Source organism: Delphinapterus leucas, chromosome 14, assembly GCF_059928025.1.
Source record: "Delphinapterus leucas isolate spDelLeu-1000000601 "Yukka" chromosome 14, BTC_Dleu_Yukka2, whole genome shotgun sequence".
Classification (NCBI taxonomy): domain Eukaryota; kingdom Metazoa; phylum Chordata; class Mammalia; order Artiodactyla; family Monodontidae; genus Delphinapterus; species Delphinapterus leucas.
The window spans coordinates 50,087,265-50,111,837 of record NC_143142.1 but is presented as its reverse complement, the minus strand read 5'-3'; the positions used below and the strand labels follow the sequence as shown (position 1 = coordinate 50,111,837).

The following is a 24,573-nucleotide window of genomic DNA, read 5'->3' as shown; positions in this document are numbered from 1 at the left end:
AGGAGAAGCTTTAATTATAATGTCTCACCTTTAGATTTTTCTCAAACAGCAGCCCACCACCTTCGAGCAGACATGGGCCAAATTCTCTGCCCCGCTCCCTGCTACCTCTGCCTGGGAAACAACTTCCAAAGAAGGGGCCCCCAGTAGTTTTACTTGATCTTCTCTTATATATCCTAGAAGGGGGTCTTGAGCTAGTGGTTGCTTTTGTAGGTATAGTCTCTTAGTATGTACAGCACTGCTGATGTGGCCCCTGCTGCTGTGGATGCCAGGAAATGTCTCATCTACCGTCCTGTTATGCACTAAATTTCAGAATCTTCTGCATAACATATTTTTCAAGTTGAAGGTTCAAGGCTTGGAACCAACCCCACACTCACGGGTCCTGCTGAACTAGCTCAGGTCAAGTCCCCATCTGTGTGTGCTCAACTTTCTTTTCTGGGCCCCAGTAGGGACCTGACTTTCTCTCCCTACACTGTCCTGCTCCCAGCTCTTGGCTTGCCTAACACACATTCCAGCACATCTCCAGTAGGCCATGGAGAGGGGAGAGGACACTGAAAGCAGCCAGTGCACGGTTCCTTTGCTGGGTCAGTTTCCACCTGATGACGCTACGATGTTGCTCCTGTAACAGTGTCTGATGAGACTTGGTGCCTTAGTGTCTCATTACTGCTTATATGAACTTTGGAGCGTTGAGACCATGACTTCTGGTTTGGTTACCAGCTGTGCAGCCTGATTATTTGGTAACCTTGGTATCTGCTTCTTGTGCTCAGCTTGAATCTTGATGCTGCCTCGTAGAACTTTGCTCATGACAATAACTGGAATATGGCAGTTACTCTTTAGCGAGTGTGTGCCGAGAACTACTTTAGGGCCTTTTACGTGCATTAGCCCATTTATTTCTCCCAATAACTTTGAAAGATATACTACTGAGATTCAGAGAGGGTAAGGAACCTGCCCAAGCACAGCTAGTTCATTAACAGCATTGAGGATAACACTCAATTCTGCCTAATTTCAGAGGGCACATTCTTATCTTTGCACCAGATTTAGGATTTTTTGCTCAGGGCTTGGAGAGGATGCTGAGTTCTGGGTGTTTTGTGCCTATTTTCACAAGCTCTCACTGACACTTGTGGGCAGGACATTTTCCTTGGGGAAGGTTTCTGGTTTGCTCCCACCTTCCCTGTGGGGCACCAACAGTCCCACCTGAGCCACTTCCCTACTCAGTATTCACAATTCAGCTCCTGTCAACGCCCCTGCATGAATACAAATGCAACTTGTCCACCCCTCACTAAGTAAGCCAGGTACGCTCCATGGAGAAAATTGTACTGATGTATTCGGAATTAACTAAGTTGATGACATTATATCTTAAATTATTCAAAATACATCAACATAGTTGATATAAAAGAGATATGGCTGCTTAAAAACATTTAAAGATGTTGGAGAGCCTGGGGCTAGAGTTTTGCTCAAACACGGCAAGTGGGGAGGAGCAAGATGTAGAATGCAGATTTCTATGAAAAATGTAGGGGAGAAGTGACTTTGCTGAAAAGCCTTGGTAGCCACGGGTTGCCATGGTAACGCCGGAAAACCGGATCTGAATTAGGAGGAAATTCCTATAGGCTGGACTTTAGGAAAGGGAGAGGAGATCTTGTGTGCGAAGGGGGATGGGCGAGGAGGAGGAAAGGAAGGGCTGGGCTGAGAGGAGAGGGAGGGAGGGAAGTAGCTCAGGACAGAGAGCAGGAAAGGAAGGGAGGGGCTGGGGACCACATCCAGGTAGGGAGCCATCTCTCCAGGGTTTTCTCTTCTTCTTTTTACAAAATGTCTATAACTGAAAGTAGAAAAGACTGGTCCTGGCCTGGCAGGTGAGGTCGTTTCCTGCCTCTCGGACCCAGTGACTCCCTCACTCAGCCAGCCCTGTCTGCAGGCCTGTTGCTCAGCGCTGGGACAGGAGCGCCCGCGAGCCTCCCAGAGCCTCCCCAAGTCACCTGCAGCCTGGAGCTGGGCTGGTGTCAGCTAAGCGCTGGCTGACAGTTCTGGAAGGCTCTCATTCAGAAGCTGCCTGGAGGGAACAGGTCAGGCTCTCCTATTTGTTTTGAGCTAAAGCTCAAAGATAAACCAAACTGGAAGTAAAGTGTTGTGTTAGAAGCACTTCCAATCCTCTAAGAGCAAAAACAGCAGAAGGCAAGTTACCACCTATAAATAAGTGCTGGGCTGCAGGGACACTGAAGTTCTAGAGTGGGAGGAAAGGAAAGGAGTCCAGAGAGTCTCCTAACAGTGCTATTAACAGGCCAGGTCTAAAGTGGTGCAAGCTTTACGAAAGATAAAAACGAAAACACTACGTATTAGCTGTGTGACCCTGGGTGAGTTACTTAACTTCTCAGTGCTTCGGTTTTCTCATCTGCAAAAAGACATCATAGTAGTTCCTATCTCACGGGGTTGCTAAGAGAATTGAAAAGAATAGAGTGTTTAAAACTGTTAGCACTTAAATAATAAGCACTCAATACCCAGTAATCCATGATTGGGTGTGTGATTACTATAACCCATCCGAGGAGCCACGGTCAGGCCCTTGGCCATCAGGCAGGGTGTCACAGAACCTTTGGAGGACACCAGGCATCACTGCCTTTCATTCTTCCACCACGGTCTGAGGTCTTGATGTTGAGAATGTGGCACCCAGGACTCAGCTGCACAGAGTTTCGTTACATCTGGAGTTAGATGATTATACCATTAAGGACAATTAATTTTTACTTGTTTTCTTAAGAAAAGTTCAGTTTGGTTAAGAAAATATAAACTTAAAGACTTGGGAAATTGTCTATAAATTTGTTCAGAAAAATGAGCCCTAGAACAGGAGCTCTCTAACTCACCACTCTTCTTGTTGAACTTGAGCCAGGAGATGGTCAGACGTGTTCTGACGCTTCAGACTAGAGCCACTTGAGGACCTGGTGGGATCAGGCTTGTTCATTTCCTTAGTCCCCAGCCCACCACCAGGCACATGGTGGGTGTTCAGTAAACACTAGATAAATGGAAGGAATGATAAAATGTGAGAGCTCACCTCCAGAGGCTGCATCTCTCTTCCCAAAGGTAACCCCTTCCTGCTACTCCATCAGCTGAATCCAGCATGTGATGGCCAAGTTAGTGCATAGCTAAGTTGTCCTGTGAGAAAAGGGGATTTCATGATAGAAACTCCACAGAGTTAAGGTAGGCGAACATGAACTCTGATATCACCCAGTTGGCTCAGTCCAGGTTTTAAGCATGAAACAACTTTCCCAGGCACCCCCAGATCTCCATCCTCTCTGAAGGCTAGGCCTGGCCTCCTTCAAACTCCAGCTCTCAATATTCTTTTTTTTTTTTTACTTTATTTATTTATTTATTTTGGCTATGCCTTGCAGCTTGTGGGATCTTAGTTCCCCAATCAGGGATTGAACCTGGGCCCTCGGCAGTGAAAGCATGGAGTCCTAACCACTGGACTTCTAGGGAATTCCTCAACATTCTTTATTCAAGTTGTTATCATCAAAAACAAACATTTATTGAAGACTGACTGTCATGTGCAAGGCTGAATTCCAAGAATTCAGGTAAGGTGGGTCATAGCGCAGCACCTGATGGAGTTTATAATGTTGTATTTGTTAGCTTTTGCTGCATAACAAACTATCTCAAAATGTCCTGGCATGTAAAAACAAACATCTATTGTTTGTTCACAATTCCTTGGGTTGGCTTGAATGCTTTTCTGTCCAGGATGGCTTAACTGGGGCTGGATGATTTAGGATGGCCTCATTCACACATCTGGCAGGCTGGTTGGTCTAGGATAGCCTGGCTTTGGTTGATCAGCTGGGAAGATCCATCTCTGCTCCTTGTGTTTTCTAATCCTTTGCTGGCTAGCCCAGGCTCCTCACATGGTGGTGAGGATTATCTAACATTCCAATGGCCAGAACAAGTCATATTTACATTCAAACTCAGACTCAAAAGAGTGAAGACAAAGACTCTGCCTCTTGAAGGTAGAAGTGGCCAGGGCAAGTCATGCTGCAAAAGGACACACATGTAGGCAGGGGAGAAACTATTGTGGTTGTTTTGCAAACTATCTACCATACGTCTTATTGGGACAACAAGGGTGATACATAAAAACATAAATAAGAATATAAAATAGCACAGGATACCTGCCAGGAAAACTGCACAGAGGAACACAGATCTGAGTTGGGAAGGGGAGATGGAACTGAGATTGGATGGAGGTCGGGGGATATTCCAGCTGGAGGGAGTAGCATGGACGTGGAAATGCATTTGACATGTTCAGGGGGCAGTGAATGTATGGCTGTGGGCATAGCAGGAAGCTCACTTAGGGGAAAGGGGAAACTAAGGACACCGGCATAGTCGAGACAGGGTCTCAAATCTGGCCTGGGTCTCGATGTAAGGCACTTGGGCTTCATTCTTTAGGCAGTAGGGAGCAGTGCAGGGTTTTGGTCCAGGGCGAAATGATACTTTACTCTGGAAATAGTGTGCAGATGGAAAGGAAGTTCTCTGATTTTGACCACGTCATCCTGCATAGATGCACATCGTGCCACGTGATCAAGCACAAGAGGGACTTTTTCGTGGTGGGTGGAGTGTAGTTCTTTGTTGTCAGGGTTTGCTTTGTTGTTGTTATTGTTTTTTACTCTATGGGTACCTGGGTTACCCCACCATCAAAGTGAAAACAATACTATACTTACCTTCTAGGGCTGTTTTAAGGGTCGAATTCGTGAATATATGTAAAGTGTTCAGCACAGTGCTTGGGTTTTGGTAATAACACAGAGTACAAAGATTTTAGAAAGGGAGTCACAATAAGCAGGAAAGAAGCTTGTGTGTATTGCGGCTACTCCCCTCAGAAGGTCCCAGAGACCCTCTGTCTGCATAAGGGAGACCCAGCCATCTGCCTCTCTGGATAAGCTTTCAGCTCTCTTCTGGGTGGAGGGGCAGGCTGGGGCAAGGGAGGGGAGGACTGGGGGAGCAGAAGTGACTGAGAACGTGGGGTAGCGGGACACAAATAATCTCACAGAACACCAACATCAGAAAAGGCCACTCTGAGACCATGACAAAGTGAGACAACACAGGGCCACTTCGTACCTTTGTCCAAGCCAGGGCAAACCAAAATCACCGTGCCACCACAAACTTCCAAACAACACTCCCGTCAGCTGAAATGAGTGACTGCAGCGTCTTTACCAAGCATAGCTTTATCCCTGCTCTAGTTAGCCCTCCCCAGAGAGAAGGTATTTGTTGAGATAAACATAGAATTGTCTCACTTTCTGTCCTTATTTTTTTGTGCAATCCATTGCTTTCTTGGATCCTTCCCAATCACCCCCAAAGCCCAAATTCTATAATAGGTTCTTGCTATTCTTACAGAGATGCTCCACAGTTCCCCACAGTGAATGTTCTCCCTCAGTGTGATGCTGGTCACCCACAGGTGTGTTCCTGGGGGCCGTTGGTTGAAGGGCACTGACATCCTGTTCATCGTTATGGGCACTTTCAATCCTAACTGCACTTTTTTTGGATAGACGGGGTGCATTAGTTACAGTTCTCCAGAGAAACAGAACCAATAGGAGATTATATATATATATATGTAAAAATATAAATACATATAAAACAAAGGCTTTTTTAAGATTGATACATAGGTAGGTAGGTAGGTAGATAGACAGATAGTAGAAATTTATTATAAGGAATTAGCTCGTGAGATTATGGAGGCTAAGTCCCACAGTCTGCAGTCAATAGCTGGAGACCCAGGAGAGCTGGTGGTGGAAGCTCCAGTCCCCAAGCAAGCAGTTTCCATACCCAAGAAGAGCCAACATTTCAGTTTGAGTCCAAAGGCGGGAGACCGATGTCCCAGCTCAAGGGAATCAGGCAGGGTGTGTTTTTTTCCCTTAGTCTTGAGAGGGTCAGCCTTTTTGTTCTATTCAGGCCTTTGACTGATTGGACGATGCCCACCCATACTGGGGAGGGCAATCTGCTTCACTTAGCCTGCTGATTCCAATGTGAATCTCATCCAAAAACACCCTCACAGACACACTCAGAATAATGTTTGACCAAATATCTGGGCATCCCGTGGCCCAGTCAAGTTGACACATAACATTAACCATCACAATGGGGCTTAATGTTGGCTAGAAACCGAAAGAAAGGCCTGGGTGCAGCCAGCATGCTGAAGTGTAGACCAGTGAACAAGTAGATGCTGAAACAGGAAGAACCCAGTGTGACCCCTGCAGCCATGTCTGTTGCCTTTGTCCCGGGGTGCTGTGTTCCTATTTTTGAAAGTTTGTCATAGAGGAAGTTTTGTGCAGGCACAGTGTGAGATGGAAAGTGTGTGCTGGTTTAGAGACTGTCTGCTTAGCCAAATAGTGGTAGGACCCTGGAGACAGAGGGCGTCTCTGAGGCCAGGACCCAGAGGTGGCTTTCTTAGGAGCCCTTGGCATGGTCCACACAATGGAGGGAGGCTAAACGAAGGCACCTGGGAAATATGGACAGGAAATGGGACATGACCCAGGAGGGTCAATGCTGTCCAGCAGGTGGATGCCACGTTCAGGGCCGGCGTCATGAATGTGTGGCCTGTGCAGTAACACAGTATGGTCGCTCCATGCTTGATTTAATGCTCTGTTCCTCTGGGTTAGAACCTGGCAACTGAGGACCTGCTACTTTCCTTTTTTGCAGTTAAAGTATCTTAGTAAATTTAAAAGTAGAAATGTCAACCCCTCTGCCCCCTAAATCGTAACACCTTGTGTGTGGCCCTCATCTTTGCTAGAGAAAGATGGGGAGGCGTGTTAAGGGTGGGGTGGAGCCCCACCGGGAAGTGGTCGGTGGACACAGACGGTGGAGGAAGCCTAGCTCCGGGAAGTTCTAGAGGAGAAATGTGTGGGTTGCTCTGACTTGCTAGGAATTCCATCACAATTTTCCACCTCCCCTCCTTGTCTGCTTTATGCCCAGCACAAGGCTTCGGGATACAGGAAACAGCAGCATTCAAGCATATTAGTGGAGAATTTTAAAGTACCTGGATTTAAGCTAGTCAGTGTACCATTCACTTGGTCAGTTTTAATATAATATTTTTTCCATTTGGCCTCATTACCGCATTGTAACAGTATTGTTTTCTACTAGCTTGACTGCACATGAATCATAGATTTTGTTTTAGCACAGTTTTCATGTGAAACTGAATTCTGAGAGCCAACTAACCAACCTGCAAATCTACTTTTGGAACACAACTTGTTTGTAAGCTGAAACTATGCATATTTAAAATTAGTAGAATACTGTATTGCAAAATCCCAAAGACAGTTACAAAGCAAGAATGCCCTAAATACATCCTTCGGAGAATTACAGAGGTAACCAGTCTCCATAAGGGCCTCAGTAATTGGCAATGGTGACAACAGGGGATATTTTGGGTTCAGGGTGGCTTCCTGCAGTTTTCAGAGTTCCTCCTTCATGTAAGGCCATGAAATTGTATTTGATTTCATGCTACTTGGTGAGGTCACTGGAACCAGCTTTTGGTATCTATTTTGACAGTGGGGAAAACCGAGGTCCCCTGAGAGAAAGATTCGCTGGCTGGTCCACAGGCCAAGGGCGTGCATGAGCTGAAGGAGCCATCAGATCCCCGCCCCTTAAGGATTTCAGGAAGCCAAGGATGCCTCCTTGCTCGAGCAGCCCTCACCCTGATCTCTGAGTATTTTTTGCTTTTGACTGGTGCGTCTGGGCTAAGGTTTCTTTTTGAGTAATCTCTACACATTTTTTGCTTCCTATATTTTCCCTCTTCCCAGCTTCTCGTCTGAGCTGGGGCTGGCCCTGTCCTCATTCCCTTTGGGAAGGATGCAGTGGGCAGGCGAGTACAGTAACCTCTAAGTCAGACTAGCTCTGTCTTCCAAAGATCTATGTTCTCAGGTCAGACCAAGATCGTCTAGAATAAACACAAAATGAGAAGGCTTTTCCCCAGGGTAGACAGTGTCTGCTGGGGCTGGAGGAAGTTGATCTATTTAGTAGCTGAACCTCCTAGGACATAAACAGGAAATGCTTTACTTTACCTTCTTTCTCTTTCTTTAAACATATTTAATTGAATTTCCATTCCTGACGTCTTGACATCTCAAGATTACTTTTACTTGGAGGGTGATAAACATCTAAGGCCACTTAATTTAAGATGCCAACCCCTCTCCCCCATCTAATCCTTAATCTCTCTGCTCAGGGCCGACATCCCAGCATCATAGGGAGAAAGGAGAGTGGACCGTCTTCACTCTCCCTCCTCCACCTCTCAGTGTGCTCCAGAGCAAGCAAAGGCCACTTCCCTCTCTGGTCACTGACAATTCTTCTCCTTCAATAGACTCTCCCATTTGAATGTCTGTCCTTCTCTTTCATCTGGACATGGGGCTGAAGGTGTATGGCCAGTTTACCTCTCTAGGCGGTTCTAGGGGGATGCCCTTGAGGATGTGAATGTGTGGAAGGGAAGGCAGGAGAGATGCACACACAGCACTCTGTGGAGGCCTGAAACTAGAGGGAGCTGTGCTGAAATGCTTGGCATCCTCTGGAGATGAGGCTGTGCCCTAAATATATCCTTAGAAGAATTACAGAGGGAACTAGTCTGTGTAAGGCTTGAATCTTTCCTCCAGAGAAAAAGCTGGCAACTGGGGGCCACAAGCCAGACTTAGTTTTGGATAGAGATGTCTTGTTTAGCATGGTGCTGTGAACAACTTGAATGTCACTCCAGTTTGTCCTCAACCCCGAGCTCTTTAGAGCTTGGCCCAGTGGGCCTGGCTCACGTCCACTCACAGCCTGGATCCTGGAGGCCTAGAGCATGTGACCCCACTTGGGAAACAGGACCACAGGCTGCCACGGCCCGGATGCCCACTCCCCGAGGCACCCCGGAACAGATGCTGCAAAGGAACCCAGGTCCTGAAGAGGCCCTTTGGGGACAGAGGACAAGAACTGGTTCTCCCCCACTACACATACCCTGCTGCTGTGTAACGTGGGACAAGGATATTCAACATGGATAGCTCATGTTCTCCACCAGCCAGGAAGCTGTGGGACCAGGAGCCAGCAACTAATTTATCACTAAAAAATCAAATGACTTTTCTTTGCAGACTTGAGTTAGTGAGAGGAAAAAATTAGAAGGTAACAATTTATCAGGTTATCTTATTCCTTATGCCATCCCTCACCCATCCTTTCAAACATCTAGTTTTTGTGGTCATCTTCACCATTAATCACAGTCATTGCTTTTAATGAATGGATTTGTTGATCCATTCGTTCTTTCATCCATTCATTAAAACCAGGCACCCACCACCTGCCTGTGATAAGGACTTAGGGTAAAAACAAGCGAAACATCAAAAAATAAAAATAAAAAAGTCAGAAAGCATCCCTGCCCTGGATGAGTCCACAGCTGGAAAGAGGAAAAGGTATGATCCTCAGAAACACACTCGCCTCAGTCACAAGCAGACACATCCTAAATCATGGCCATTCTGCTTCTTAATCTAAAAGTTACTTATTTAATAGCACCTCAGTGTGATGGGGATGAACTGGTCCAATGGCCACTATCCCCTACCCCCAACTTCCCATCAAAGGGAGATGGTGGGTGGAAAGGATTGAACCAGAACTGGTGCCACTCTGCCTGGGCAACAGAGAGAGCCACTGTTAACGGTTGGTTGTGTAGTTTGTGAGAGTGTATATATATATATATGTGTGTGTGTGTGTGTGATGTATGTGTACGTGTGTAAGATGGAATATGTGCGCGTTATGTGTAACTGTGTACACGTGTGCATAACTGTGCATGAACCTGTATGTATTATGTGTATAGAGGTGTATATGTATTTTGTGCATGTATGCGTGTGTGTGTGTAAGATACGATGCCAAACCTTGGGATGAGGTGGGTCATGGAGCGTTAAATGCTTCTCAGTGCACAGAAATGCAACCTGGGGCGGGGCTGCAGGGTCGGGTGAGGGTTAGGAAGGGCTGGGGTTGGCCAAGACTGGAGCTGCCAATAGGAGCAACTTTTTCCCTCCCCCTGAGCGGTCAGCCCAGTGGCCTCTGAGAGCACGATTACTTCTCTCTGTGCAGCTCGTGTCTCTGATGCTCCGAGGCCCGGCTTGCAGCTCTCCTGGAGGCCTAGCCGAGCCGAGCCTGAGTGCTCTGCATTCCAGAGAGCGCTGTTGGGAACCTGGGGTGGGCACCCTGGCTGAGGGGGGCTGCCTGTTCCAGAGGCGACAGAGGCGCTCCTGTGCGTGGGGTCACGAACCCAGGGCAGGAAGGGGTCAGAGGGCAGGGCAGGCCTCGAAAGGCGGCCTCCTGATGGGGCTGCTGGAACCTCCAACTTCCTTCTTCCTTCACTGGGACAGCGAAGTAAATAACACTCACACAAAAACACGTGCCATAATGCGACGGGGGGAAGGGGGCTCTCCAAAATTCAGGGCTGTGAAACGCAGGGTGAAGTTAAGAGAAAATAACCAGGGAATCGGGGTGGCCTGTGAAGCCACCTGACATGGGTTGACCTGGCTCAGGTCTGCAGGTGCAGTCCTGGGCTGGGGAGGGGCCAGGCAGGGGCTGGGGCTGGGGACAGGGTGGCCCGGGAGGGGCAGAGGGCTCAGCTCTGCACAGCGGCTCCTGTGGCATTGCCATGATGACAGTTGGGGGGTGATGGGGGGTGCCTGGAGCCACCCCAATGCCTCTGTGTAGGAGACACAGCAAGATCCTACTTCCTGTTTGCTCCCTGAACTATAAAGTCACCCTGTGAGCAGTGAGAAAGAGGAACACTCATCTCTCCAGACACCATTTTCCCTCCATGAGACTCAACAGATGGGGCACTGGGCCTCTGAGAGGCCTATCACGTGCTGGCAGGGAGCGAGTCGCCGGGTATCGTGGGGCAATCCTAGGCTCATAACTTGGTCACCTTGGTAGGTGGGGTAGCCCGTGGGAAGGCCCATGTGAGTGATTAGTGGCGTCTCCTGCATGTCCCCTTCCAAGTGAGGGGCTGTCTGCTGGCCTTGACAGCCTGTGGGGACACCATGGAACCGGGGAGCCTAAAGCATAGCAGGTCTGGGGGCAGGTGAAGGAGAAAGACCAGCAGCCCCATCACAGGACTGAGCTGAGGATGGATGAGACCCTGCACGTGACACGCTGGGCGCAGGGCCTGGCATGCAGGAGGTCCTCAGGACACAGAACACCTGGGGACTTGCAGGTTAGGTTCTCAGGCTGAACCCCCGCCTTCCCTAAACTTCACCAACTGGCTGAGCAGAGGGGAATGGAGTTGCTTATACTGGTGGCATAAAACCACAACCTGACTTCTCCCTACACGGAGAAGCAGGGAAGAGTTTAAGATTGCCATGATTCCAAATTCCAGGGGTGATTTAAAACACGTTTCGAAACAACTTTTATGGTATTTACTCATTTCCCAGTAATTCTGCAATCAAAGCCATTAATCAGTCCCAACACAGGATCTGCAGTAATAGAACACTGAGTTTTATGGTCATTACAGGACGGTTGCATTAAAGAAATGCTGTATTTGAGATGCAGCTGCCTTGAGTGAAATCAAAGGGTTTCTCACCCAGGCTCCCATTTGAGTCAGTCGTTCTCCTTTGTTATGAGATGTCTAGGTGTCTGCACCCAAATGTGCTTTGACATTGTCAACGTGCCATTACCTCTGAATGAGAATTTCAAACACTTTTTGAAATCTATCAGCAGGAAATCAACGGCACAGAGTTAGGAAAACTCATGAAGGATTCAATAAAGGAAGAATTTAAAGCAGCGCGGTGGGGTGTCAGGAAACCAGAAGGGAGGGTGCAGCTCCGGGAGTTGCTACAGAAGGAGAAAGCTTCACAGAGAAGTCTTCCTTGAGAGGACCTGGGTCCTCCATTTGAGAGCTGTGACCTTGCCCTGAGGGAGCTAGGGGAATAAATACCCTACGTCCCTCTCCCCCACCCATCTCCTGCTCTGGTTCCCAGTTGGCTAAACCCACCTGGGCAGCAGAGGGCTAGAGAGCCCTTGATCTGCCCTTGATCTGGGTCAGCCGCCCAGGGAAGAAAGCAGGGGAAGGAGAGCAGAAGAGGGGCCTGGAAGATCATCTGTCAGAGGAAGGTGTGTTTTTCAAATTTAGATACACGTATTTGGGATGTAACATATAACACTTAAAGAAAAACTAAAAAATAACCCGAGTGGCTGGTAAGCTGAAGAGTTGCAAAAATGCAACATGGAACTTTAAAGGCTAAAGTGTTATTTTAACTCAAACTAAACTTCAATCTAATGGGAACAAAAATATAATCACATAAAACTCACATGAACATAATGTCAGTTAATCAACACTGTGATCTGGTACCCACTGGGCCTGGGTGTGTGTGTGTGAGCTAAGTGGCTCTGACACTCAGGATCCAGGGGTCCAAGGCACCTGCTGTGTGTTACTCAGTCTTAGGCTGACAGCTGGTCTCCAGGGATTAGGTAGGAAGGGAATAACTATGCAGACACGTTGCTGTGCTGGATTTCTCTGAGGCAACAAGTGAAGATGGGGTGCCTATCACAACACCCTCACTAGGGCTGGGCTCTGTGGCTAGGCAAGTTTCTGAGAGTCACTGTCATTCTTGACTCCTGATTGCCAAGACCTGCTGTGACCTAATGTCCAGCCAGCCCAAGTTATGACAACAATAAAAGAATGAGGAAGGCAACAAAGAAAGGCAAGAAAAGGGAAGAGTAAACAAATAGCCAGGAGCCCTGGGCCAAGGCAGAGCCACAAGCAGATACAAAGAGACACTTGAGACTATAGCCAGGGAGAAACAAGGGTCACAAGAATGGGGAACTGGAAAACAGTGAGACAAGACGGCACTTAGAGACTTCCTGGGTTTTGGTAGTAGACGTGTTTATTTTAACAGTTGCTAATAGCTTGGGTTTGGGCCTTCAGAATCAATGCTCACTGCCCTTGGAAATACTGACAAACTCTCCAATGACGGAAATGACTATCAACCTGTTTATTTTTGAAATGAAGGCATATTTTATTAATGAGTTTGATTAATGAGTTCTAAAGATTTTAAAAAATAGAATGCAATGAAGCAGATAAAAAGGTGGTTTTTAGAAATTTACACTTGAGTAATTCATTCTGCTTGGGGGTGGGAGTGGATAGTATTCACTTGAGGATATGTTTGAATTAGACCCCGGTGGATTTCCAGGCCAAGTGCACAACGCGAGGCCTGGGGCACCGAACAGCACATGGGTGTGGGGCTCAGGGAGCGAGTGGTGAGGCCAAGTTCAGAGGAGGCAGGACTGGGCCAGGGCTGGAAAGACAGGCCTCTTAAAATATGAGCATGAGACTTGCTCTTTCCACCTCATGGGAGAGTGTAATGAAATGTAGGCAGAAACGCTTCCGATATTGAGACACTAACTTGTCATCCACGCTTCTAGAGTTTTCATGAAGAGAAAAAACTCAGGCCCGCCATTTTGCCAATAGGAAAACCGAGTAATGTTTAGGAGATATGCAGAACTGACATAGAACATATGCAGCCATTTATGAGACAAAGTTGTATATGAAAAGATGTTCTGCCTCGTATTTGTTTCCTAGCAGAACCACTGCTGAATGAGCAGACATCGTGAAGTTAGAAATTCATATGCCATATGCTAGGATGACTAGCCCTAAATCAGTCAACCTTCCATCAGGTGTTTGAGGCAATAGAAGACAAGTAACTTATAATCTAGTTAGAGAGAAACATATAGAAGAATCAACAAGAAAATAACACAAGGCAGAATTTCACAAAGAGCTTAACTGGGTAGTTCTGGCTGTCAGGGTGACAGGAATTCAAAGACAGGCCCGGGTGGGGTGTTGGCAGATTCTCAGGGAAGTCAAAAGAGATGCCAGCTAAGCCTGGAAGGATGGAAAGAATCTGAACGGTGCAAAAGAGGTCAGGGTCTGGAAGAGTTAGTACTAATTCTCAGAAGCCATTGGTTTCTGAAATGTTTGGGTCGAATGAGAAAGAAGCTCTTGGTGACTTCAGCCCCATAAAGTACCACTAGAGCATCATTCAGATGCCAGCTTCATTCCTCCTGGGAGTTGTCAGGGATGATAAACAATAATGATGCCGTCTGTTGCTGGTGAGGATGCTGATGCCAACAATAGCCATTGGGATTGCCTGATGTTGACATTTTCTGGATTATGTTTTTTTTAAATCACAACCAAAAAGTATCAAAACAGCCACAGATAACTCAACAAAACATTTATGGAATAAATAATACACAAAGTCTTCTAGAAAATTGAAGAGAAGGGAATACCTCTAAACCCAATCTATGAGGCCAGTGTTACCCTAATACCAAAACCAAACAAAGAAATGACCAGAAAAGAGACTACAGACGAATTATGAACACAGAGGCAAAAATTCTTAACAAAATTTTAGCAAATCAAATCCAACGATATACTAAAAGGATAACACATCCTAACCAAGTGGGATTTAACCCAGGAATTCAAGATTGGTTTAACGTTCAAAAAGTACTCAATCTAATTCCTCATATTAACAGCTTAAAAAGAAAAACTATATGATGACCTCAGTAGATGCAGAACAAGCATTTAACAAAATCCTACTTCTGTTCCTGATTAAAAACTCTCAGCGAACTAGGAATGGAAGACAACTTCCTCAACTGATAAATGGCAGCTATGAAAACCCCACAGCTAACATCAAACCTAATGATCAAAGATGAACACTTTCCCCCTGTGATCAGAAAAAAGACAAGGGCGTCTGTTCTCATTCCTTCTGTTCAACATTGCACTGGAGATTCTTGCCAGTGCAATAAGCAAGAAAGAAGGATCAAAGATTTGAGTGGCTCAGACCTGACACTGGAAGAGGGACCGGGTCCTCCAGGAATGCCTCTGATGTCCTCCAGCACCCGACCAGACATCTGATAAGTTGTTGACTCAAACCAGCTTGGCCACTATGTAGCTGTGAGACCTTAAAACATCCCCTCCCTCCCCTCCCTCTGCCTTTGGATATTATTTCATTTTATTTTTAATTCTCTTAGAGCTTCAGGTTCCTAAGTGATGGGGTGGGCATAACAGCCACCCACTGCAGATTTGTTGTGAAGACTAAATGGAATAAGCATATGTGTAAACTGCAAAGGGCCACTCCAGCATCTGGTTTTGCTACATTCATGCTGAGTAGCAACGGGAACTATGTGATCTGCTAAGAATGCAGGCTGGTAGGTGTGAAGGTTTGGGACTTGAGGAGCAAAGTGTAGAGTAGGAAGGGCTGGGGCTAGAGGTGTGGGCCCAGACAGGAGCGGGCTCTGGGGCAGCCAGCTAGAGCTGTGCCTCTTCTTCTCCTGGGAGGTGGGGGTGGGTGGGGTGGGGCATGGCGGCCAGTGGGAGGAAGGGATGGGGACTCCGGAGCCGTGGATCAGATCTGTTAGCAGGTCTCCTCCTTACTCCTCGGCTCCCTTTGCTGACCTTTAGAAGCTCCCTCCACCCCTAGAGACTCCTCCTAATTCAGAGGAAAGTGATCTGATGAAAATAACCCACAGTAGGACACCAAGGGTGATGACTCAACATTTGACCTCTTCTGGGAGCATCTGCTTTTTAAAAGAGCCCCAGGACGAAGGCAGTGCCTAAAGTGACTCACCAGGAACATGGGGAGGGCGAGGGCTGGGCTCCTGCCCATGAGATATTTTAGGTCGTATTCTTCTGCACCGAGTCCTCTCCTCTCAGACTGAGTTGACTGCCTGCCTGCCCTGTAGCAGGAGCCGGGGGAAAAGACCTCAGGAGAGGATGAGGCAACTTAGCCAGAGGAAGCAGCATGAAGGGCAAAGGTCAGGATGCGGAGAGGAAGATGTGTCTGTTTCACCGTCCATAACTGGCCGGGTGAGGGGGACTCAGTGATACAAAGGCCAGCCGGGCTGCCCAGCCACAGGGGAGTGGCCAGGAGGGCCGGGGGCTAAGGAGGGTGACACTGGCGTGTTTACGGCATGTGTGCATTTGTCAGTGCGCAGCTGCACATCTGGGCAGGTGGGAGGAAGCAGATTTCCATCGCTCTTAGAATGAGCTCCCGATCAGGTCTTTGTGTGAAGGAGACAAACCTTTAATCGAGGAATCATGAACCACTGTGCTCCAGATCTGGTAACAAACACTTGCCCTGTTAGACGGCTGCTTCCAACAGTGGGGAGCTGCAGGGCCTTGATCTATCCACCACTCAGTTCGGCCAGTCGTCCTGCATACCTTGCGTGGTTTTGAGAAGCTGTGTCACTTCTGAACATGTGACAGTTGTGGCGTGGATCTAAGGTGTGGATCCTGGGAGCTTTAACTGTAGAAAACAATGAGGAATAAAAGAGTGTTTTAATCCTCTTTGGCTGTGATCTTTTTTAAAAACTACAGGAAGGATGACAACTGATAATTGCTTCAGCTCTTGTTATCATCAGTAACCATAGTTCTAGTGGTCCAACATCCAAACCCCTTCCTGAGCTTGGGGGCCCCTACCCTCTGCAGAAACTGAAAATGCCAGGTCCTCATTCTCCAAGTCTCTCGTGCAGCTCAGGCCTGAGTACAGCCACAGGCTCCATCCACCCAAAGACAGAGCTCAGACTTTGATGCAGTAGAGCGTCAAAGGCAGGAGGCTGACCGAGGTGATAGCAGCCACCTTCTTGCGCGGGCATAGAGGAGGTTGGTGTGTGTTGCCAAGCAGTGAGGTGACTCGCCCACAGTGGCCCCAGCATTGCCTCGTCCTTGGCTCATTTTGGACTCGGACCGTTTGTTCTCGTAGCTCAGCCGTGCTGCCTGGAACAAAATAACACCACTCTGGGCCCAAGAACTCTTCTTGCAAATGTCTCTTGCTCATTTACCACCCGCCCTTCCTAAACCCTTCAGCGGTCAGCGTCCTTGCTCCAGTTTAACCTGTGCACGTGAAGCCGGGCATCGATGGCCCACGTGTATACATCTGTTGTTTAGCGTCCACCCAGAGCTGGTCCTTGGCCTGGCACAGGGAGACACCAGAAAGTACATGACGAATGAAGCACTTCTTATGAGAATCACAAAATGAGCCAACAGTGTTAAAGATGAAAGTGGTCTTAGAGGTCAGCTCTGCTTCAGAAATGAGGACTTCATGGTCCAGAACAATTTCACGCTTCACATGAAGTTTCCCTTTAGCATGATTTCTGCCACACTCCACTGCTTCCTACTAGGGGCATTTATTTGGTAAACACAGTAATTCATTATAAAGTTCAACAAAAAGTTCCTTGATCATTTGGAGTAATTGGAACTCTTATTTGCTGCTGGTGGGAAGGTAAATTGGTACAATCACTTGCCACAACTATTGGCAGGATTTATTAAGCCATAGCCTATGATCCAGCAATTCCATTCTTGGGATTAATGACAGAAATGTGTACATGAGTGCATCAAAAGGTATGTACAACGTTCATAGCAGTGTAATCCAACAGAACCCCCAAATCCTGGAAACCACTTAAATGTCCAGCAGAGGAATGGATACATTGTAGTGTGTTCTCACAATGGAAAACTATACAGCAATGAAAATGAAGCATGGCTACATGACTCAAAGATGAATCTTTGAGTAGTAGGGAGTAGAGAGGATTGGCAATGGGCATAGAACAGGCGGCTTTAGAGGCACTGATGTTCTATTTCTTGAAGGATTACCAGGTGTTTACTCTGTAAAAATTCATCTCACTGTACACTTATGATTTGTGTACTTTTTTATGTGAGTTATGCTTTAATAAAAATGTTTATTTTCTAAAAATCTCTGAAAACCCAGGTAAACAAGATTGGTTAACCCATTTTAGAGATGAAGCCAAAAGGATTTATAAGATTAAAAAAAAGAAAAAAGGTCTTTCATTCACCAAACTAAATCAAAGTCCATACACTGAAGCACATGGCCCTGGTCCCTGAATGCTCACCCAAGGCCTCACTCACGGGCATCTGTGATGATTTTAGACATACTTCTAACACCTTTGGGGATCTGTCACTTTAGTCCACGGCATATTGAAAACAGAAAATCTGCTAAGTGTATGGATGTGCTAGGAGAGAAGTCTGAAGCCAACACTTTAATGGCAGAAATGAAAATCAGAAGGCAAGAACTCCAAGTGCATATTGGTCAGGGCCATTTAGTACAGGGAAAATGCCTTATACGCCAGCTACAATTCATGAGAAGTTCCTTGTCTTAGAGAAGAGTACAAATGTTCAGATGTTCAATTCATACTGACGATTCCCAATCCTTACAAAAAGTTCAGATCCTTAGTGTAGTAGGTGGAGAACCAAATAGATCATTTCAGAAATTGCTCCACAACAGGATCAGAGAATTGCAGAGGTGAGCACGGGCTAAGGCAAGAGGTCAGGAGCCATTCTGCACCCAGGTCCAGGGATGGGCTCAGAGCAGCCATGGCAGAGCTGGGGGGTGTTGGGTGAGGGCGTCCAGGAGCCCTGAGAGAAGCGAGATGGAGGCCAGGGCAGCTGGACTTGGTCAGGATCCATTCGACATTCAAGGGTGCCCCAGTAAGAGTTAAAAACAAAAGATAACGAGACCGGTCATAGGGCATCATAGGTAGTTTGAGATTTTGTAGAATGTACAGTTTTCTAAAAAATTGTGAGCGCCATCACACATTCCATTTCTTGCTCTTCTAAACAATGGCAGGTGGAGGCCGCATCAGCAAGCCAGGCTTCCTTGGACAAGGCTGGGCTGGAGGCTTCTGGGCCCTACAGGTCTCTGGGCCTCCCCAGTGTTCCACCGATGAGGAAGGTGGCCGATGCTATTCCTTTGCCTGGAATGGGTTTCCCTCCCTCCGCCGGCCATGCGCTTTTCTGGCCCTGCCCCTGTCCCCAGGGCTAGGCACACTCTGGGACCTGGGCTGGCTGGTTCACCTGCCTTGGGGCAGGAGCAGCAATGACTCGTGAAGACGTGGAACAAAAGGCACCTGAGAGGAGGCCTCCGCTCCTCAGTCTTTTGAGGATTTCTTTGCAAGCTTAGAAAATGAACATCCCCGAGTCTCCATATCATCACTGTTTTATTCCACAACCAACTGTCCCCAAAGCTTTTGGACTGTCTCCACTACTATCTCAAAGTACAAGTACAGCTGACGGAAAAGAAAATGTCATGTGTGAATGAAAGCAAACAAAACTCAACAACGTAGTGGCAGAAATAGGAACAATGACACGGGGGGAAAAATTGAAGCAGGCTGCCAGTTTAAGAAGGGAGGTGTTGTCACAGCCTGGGGATTAGCAAATTTGAGGTTTGCAGAGAGCAAAATAGGGAGGCAACCTCAGAGATGGCAGAATTATAGTAATTACAATTGTTTTCTTTCTCTATAATATGCACAAAGAGTAAATGCTAAAATAATAATTCATTTTAAGTAATGGGTGGGGCCTCGAGAGACAAGAGAAGGACCAGTGCTCAGAGGGGGTTTACAGGGGCAACAAGGATGAGGAAAACACCATCCCGGGAGCATGATCCTGGCTCTCAGAATTAAAGGGAAGTACCCCACTATTCGGGGACAACTTTGTCAGCGTTTGGGGGCCACATTTGTAATGTTAAATTAGTGTTTATAGAATAGGCATGGCTTTACGGAGTAATTACAGTAAGCATGGGGGCCCTTAAAACTATTTTCTCTTATTCAGACTCTGCAAAGCAATATTAACAGTTGAGGTCAAAATTCAGAGAGGAGATTGCGTGAGCCTGGAGCCGCCAGGTGTGACTGCGCTGGAGGTGCAATGCCTGACTCAGTGCCCGGCTTGAGGGGTCGCCATCACGTTGTCGTCGATGTAAAAGGTGCATCTGGAGTTGAGCTGTGCGCAGCCTGCCCACAGGTAGGTGGCAGCCGCAGCAGGCCTGTGGCGCGGCCAGTTTCCTCTGAAAGTTTCCTTATCTGTCCTTTCTCATGATACTATTGAACGTAGCCTTTTCCAAACTTTCCCATGACCCTTCTCCAAGCCTCCGGCCCCCACCTGCCACTGAGCAGAAGATGTCACCTCCCCCTTCCCGGAGAAACCCTGGCTAAAGGATGGAAATCATGTTAACTTCCTGCCACCTCATCTGAATACGGCTCTCCACCTGGACCCGCCTCTGCCTGTCGTTCCCCCACCCCGCTAGCTTCAGGGTCAGCAGCAGCCTGCCCCTCACTCATGTTCCTCATAGAGGCCTTCTCAGGACTCAGACCACAGTAGCAGGCGAGTCCCTGGCCTGCACAAGAGGGCCCTCTCCTGGCCATGCCCTTCTGCTCCCAGTGGAGGGAGGGACACACGTCCACCCTGGTTCTCGCCACCCCCCCCTTCCTGAATGTGCTCTGGATACCAGGGACCCCAGGACCTCCTGCCCAAATGGCCCCAGATGGCCTCTGTGGGCCTCGTCCCTGGGCTCCACGTGTACACCCCCAGGCCCAGGCGTGGTAAAGAGGAGGCTGTTTGTGAGGGTCAGGGAGAAGATGGGCAGGTTACCACACATGTGCACACGTGTAGCCTCATGATGCCCAGTGCAGCAAGGGGTGAAAGGGAGGGGGCCCGGCGCTGGCATGGCTGTCCCCGTGCCACCACGTCTGCAGCAGAACTCCACGGAATCTGAGAATTCTAAATTGAGCTCTGGTCTTCTGAGATGTGAAGGTATGTTTGCTGAGGTAGAAGGGTAGAAGGTATTTTATTTTACAGTTCATTAGCTTGATTTGTGCATGTAAATAGCAAGACACCTGGTAAGTAGGCCTCCATTTGTACTCTTGCCCTGGACTCTGCAAATGTTAGCATCAGGGCTATTTTCAATTTCTCTCTCTTTCCCACCTTTAAATATTTCCATGCATCTGTCAGGTGAAAAATTAGCAAACAACTATGTGAACCAGGGCCCCGGCCCACCCCTCTCTGGCCTGAGCTCTCTCCTAGACAAGGATCGTTTAAACAATAAGGTCCTCCGCAATCATCACTAGGGCCTGCAAGGCTCGGGAAAACAGTGATGGACCAGAAACTGCCTCTGCCCAAGTGAGCCTGCAATCCGCATGACATAAGGTGTCTTGTGGAGGAAACAGGCCCCTGGGAGCGCCGCCTTGAGGGACATCGCACTTGGTTTAAAGGTGGGAACAGAGATCAGAGAAGGTTCCCGAGAGGTGATGTCCAAAGAACAAATCCAGACGAGACTGTGATCATCTCTGAGGGGCTCCGTCAGCTTCTGGTTGTAGTGGGGCTAATTCGGCCTGCACATCCCTATGAACAGGCACTGCACGCTCTGCTCCTCTCGTGGCGGCTGTGGGTTGCGGATTTTGAGGGTCTTGACTTCAGCTTCAAGGTTACTTCGCATCATCAAGGAGTCCCATACCAACTGGAGCAGCCATTGTTCATACAGTGAGCAACGCCCATTGTACTTCACACAAGTTATCAAGAGAAGGGGGCAGTGTGTCTTCCATCCAATAGCATGATCCCAATACCCACTACTTTTCCTGAAATTGATGAGACAGTTGAGTAGATGCTTTACATCTCAGGTGAGATGGGGTAGCTTAACAAGCACATTAGAACAACATGGGGGTTGGGGGCCCACCCACATAAAACTGAAAATCTGCGTATAACTTTACAGTGAGCCCTCCAGATGCACGGTTCCACATTCATTGATTCAACCAGCCGAGGATTGTATAGTACTGTAGTATGTATTTATTGAAAAAACTCCTTGTGTAAGTGGACCCACGCTGTTAATTTATCTCCAGCAATAGATATGGAAGCATGTGAGCCACACCTGAGGCAGCGCGTGTGGAGTCCCTGCCTGTGCTCACGGTGTGCAGTGATGGTGCCACCAAGGTGGACGTGGAACATGTTTCTCCCCAGCCCAAAGCTTCTCCTCCTTGAGTGGATGTGCTCCCGCATTTCTCTCACCCTCTTCATTGCTAATCGTCTGTCACTGCTCTGCCACTCAATCCTTGATGACTCCGGCGACTGCCCACAGGGAGTTTCTGTCCAGCGGAAAAGACAGATCCATGGTCTCTCTTCCCCTGCTAGACGGGGGAGGGGGGGCTTGCTGAGAGCAGGGACTGTTCTGCTTTGTTTGTCCTTGTCTCTATCCTCGGGGCTGGGCATACTACAACTGCTTAATTGACAGCAGATGACCAAGAGTGATGGGAGCGCGGAACAGGAGTTTTAACCAAACCAGAGGGATGGGGAAGGCTAAAATAATAGCATGTCAGCCAAGACAGGAAAAGTGGGTGGAAATAAATGAGACCCTAGGAGGGTGGTTTGGGGAGAAAAGCAGCTTCCAGGCAGAAGCAGTAGCAACATGGGTAAAGGCCCTGAGGGAGGAGGGAACACAGCTGGTTGGTGGAACTGACAAAAGTGAAAACTGGACTGGAGTGCAGAGAGCTGGGTGAGAGGCAAGGTTGGAGAGGTGGGCAGCTCTCTGAAGGCCTGTAAATCCATGTTGTGGACATTGGACTTCATTCTAGGGAACATGGGAAGCCACTGAAGGGTTTCAGGTAGAGGGCACGATCTAAACATTGCACATCTATATTGTTGAAGAGGTCATATGGAACTGTATGTGGGAACTGGGTTGGAGGGACCAGAGGTGAGCCAGAAAGATAAAAAGGCAACGTAGGAGTCCTCAAGGGAGATGATGGTGGCTGGAGTGGGGTTACAGTGCGGAGGTGACCGAAGGGGAGGAGTCAAGGATGACACCCAGGTTTCTAGTTTGAACAACTGGTGAATAATGGTGGCATTTGCTGAGATAGGAAGTGCTGAAGGAGGAGTGTGTTTGGAGGAGCAAGGAGGAGGATGGATTCTGCCTTTGCCAAGCTGAGTGTGAGATGCTGAGTGTGATAAGCATCTGAATTTATATCTAGGCAGGGAATTTTATATCTGGCTATGCATCTTTGGAGAAAAATCCAGATAAGAGATGCAAATCTGAAAGTGATCTGCATTTATATATATATATTTTAAATTTTTGGCTGCCTCGGGTCTTCGTTGCTGTGCACAGGCTTTCTCTAGTTGTGGCAAGCGGGAGCTACTCTTTGTTGCAGTGTGCAGACTTCTCATTGCGGTGGCTTCTCTTGTTGAGGAGCGTGGGCTCTTGGTGTGTGGACTTCAGAAGTTGCAGCAGGTGGGCTCAGTAGTTGTGGCACGTGGGCCCTAGAGCGCACAGGCTCAGTAGTTGTGGCTCGTGGGCTCCAGAGCACAGGCTCAGTAATTGTGGTGTGTGGGCTTAGTTGCTCTACGGCATGTGGGATCTTCCCGGACCAGGGGTTGAACCTGTGTCTCCTGCATTGGCAGGTGTATTCTTAACCACTGGGCCACCAGGGAAGTCCCTGATCTGCATTTAGATGGTACCTGAGGCCCCATGAGTTGGTGAAATGTCTGGGGAAAGTATAGACTGAGGAGGGCAGAGGGCCTTTGACCAAGCAACAAGGAACCCTCGACATGTAAGGACTGAGAAGGAAGAGCTGGTTCCAAGCCTGGCTGATCATTAGAATCACCTGGGAAACTTAAAAAATGTATATCTGCTGGGGAGGATGTGTCTACATAACCTATATATATATATTTTTTAAAATTTTATTCATTATTATTTCTTTTTTTTAATATTTATTTATTTGGTTGCGCTGGGTCTTCATTGCGGCATGCAAACTCTTAATTGCAGCACGCATGTGGGATCTAGTTCCCTGACCAGGCATTGAACCCAGGCCCCGTGCATTGGGAGCACGGAGTCTTAACCTCTGTGCCACTAGGGAAGTCCCACATAACCAATATTTTGAAAAAACTATAGTGTGATTAGAAACCATTTGGTAGAAGGAAAAAACTGTCAAAGAAAGGATCAGTGGTTGGTTAGGAAAAAGGAAAATAAAAGAATGGTGATGTTCCAGATCCCAAGGGAAGGAGTTCGGGAAGAAAGGGATTAGGCAAAATCAGGACTGAATTTTGCGCTGGGAAGCCAGATGGTGAGACACCCACTTGTCAGATTCCTCCGTAGTAGGGGATTGGTGTTTGAACTCAGAAGAATTTCCTAAGGGATTATGGAAAGGTGCCCAGCAGAACACGCTGTGTTCAATGCCCTCATACACGCATGCACAGGGTGGGTGCAGGGGAAGGGGAGGGAAAGGAAGGTGCATCAGGTGGCAGGGAGCTTTTCATTGGAAGTAGCATCTGAACTGCAGCATTCCTAGGAGAGGAAATAATGGGAAAAAAACTATGATGAGTTAAGAGAATGATGTACACTCTAGGCAAGAGTTAGTCCCTGGCTGCAGGGACTTAAGTGTTGGGAATGGAGCAAGAAAAGGGGGCAGAGCCCAGTTATTAAGGACCTTATATGCCAAGGTAAAAGACCCCTGAAGAACGTAAGAAAGTAAGTGGCACGATTAGATTTGTGATTTAGCCCATTCTGGCAGCCAGTGTGAAGAGTGCCCTGGGGTCAGGGAGGATTAGGAAAAGATGGAAGCTCAAACTTCCATCAAGAGGCTGTGACACAATATTGTAAATCAACTATACTCCAATATAAAATAAAAATTAAAGTTAAAAAAAAGAAATTAAACAAAACAAGAGGCTGCAAGAGGTGTCTTGCAAGGATCCAGATGAGGGGTGATGGATTCACCAGGATAGGAAGAGAAGTGAGTGGGGGGAGCTGACTGGAATGAGAAGAGAGTGGACCCAAGAAGCCAGGATCAACACCTAGTTTCTGGCTAGGTGAGTAGTTGTTGGGAGATGTCAGT

The 24,573-nt window shown here is 47.7% G+C and overlaps 1 long non-coding RNA gene across 2 annotated transcripts in view; it reads right to left on the bottom strand.

The window, feature by feature from the left end:
• LOC111181523 (uncharacterized) overlaps window positions 1–24,573 on the bottom strand; it is a 65,008-nt gene that overhangs the window by 37,528 nt on the left and 2,907 nt on the right. For both annotated transcript variants that reach the window (XR_016387619.1, XR_002646523.3), the window contains exons 2-3: window positions 15,997–16,220; window positions 2,847–2,995 (exon numbers count right to left, since the gene is read on the bottom strand). This is a non-coding gene — a long non-coding RNA (uncharacterized LOC111181523). The remainder of the gene's footprint in view (window positions 1–2,846; window positions 2,996–15,996; window positions 16,221–24,573) is intronic.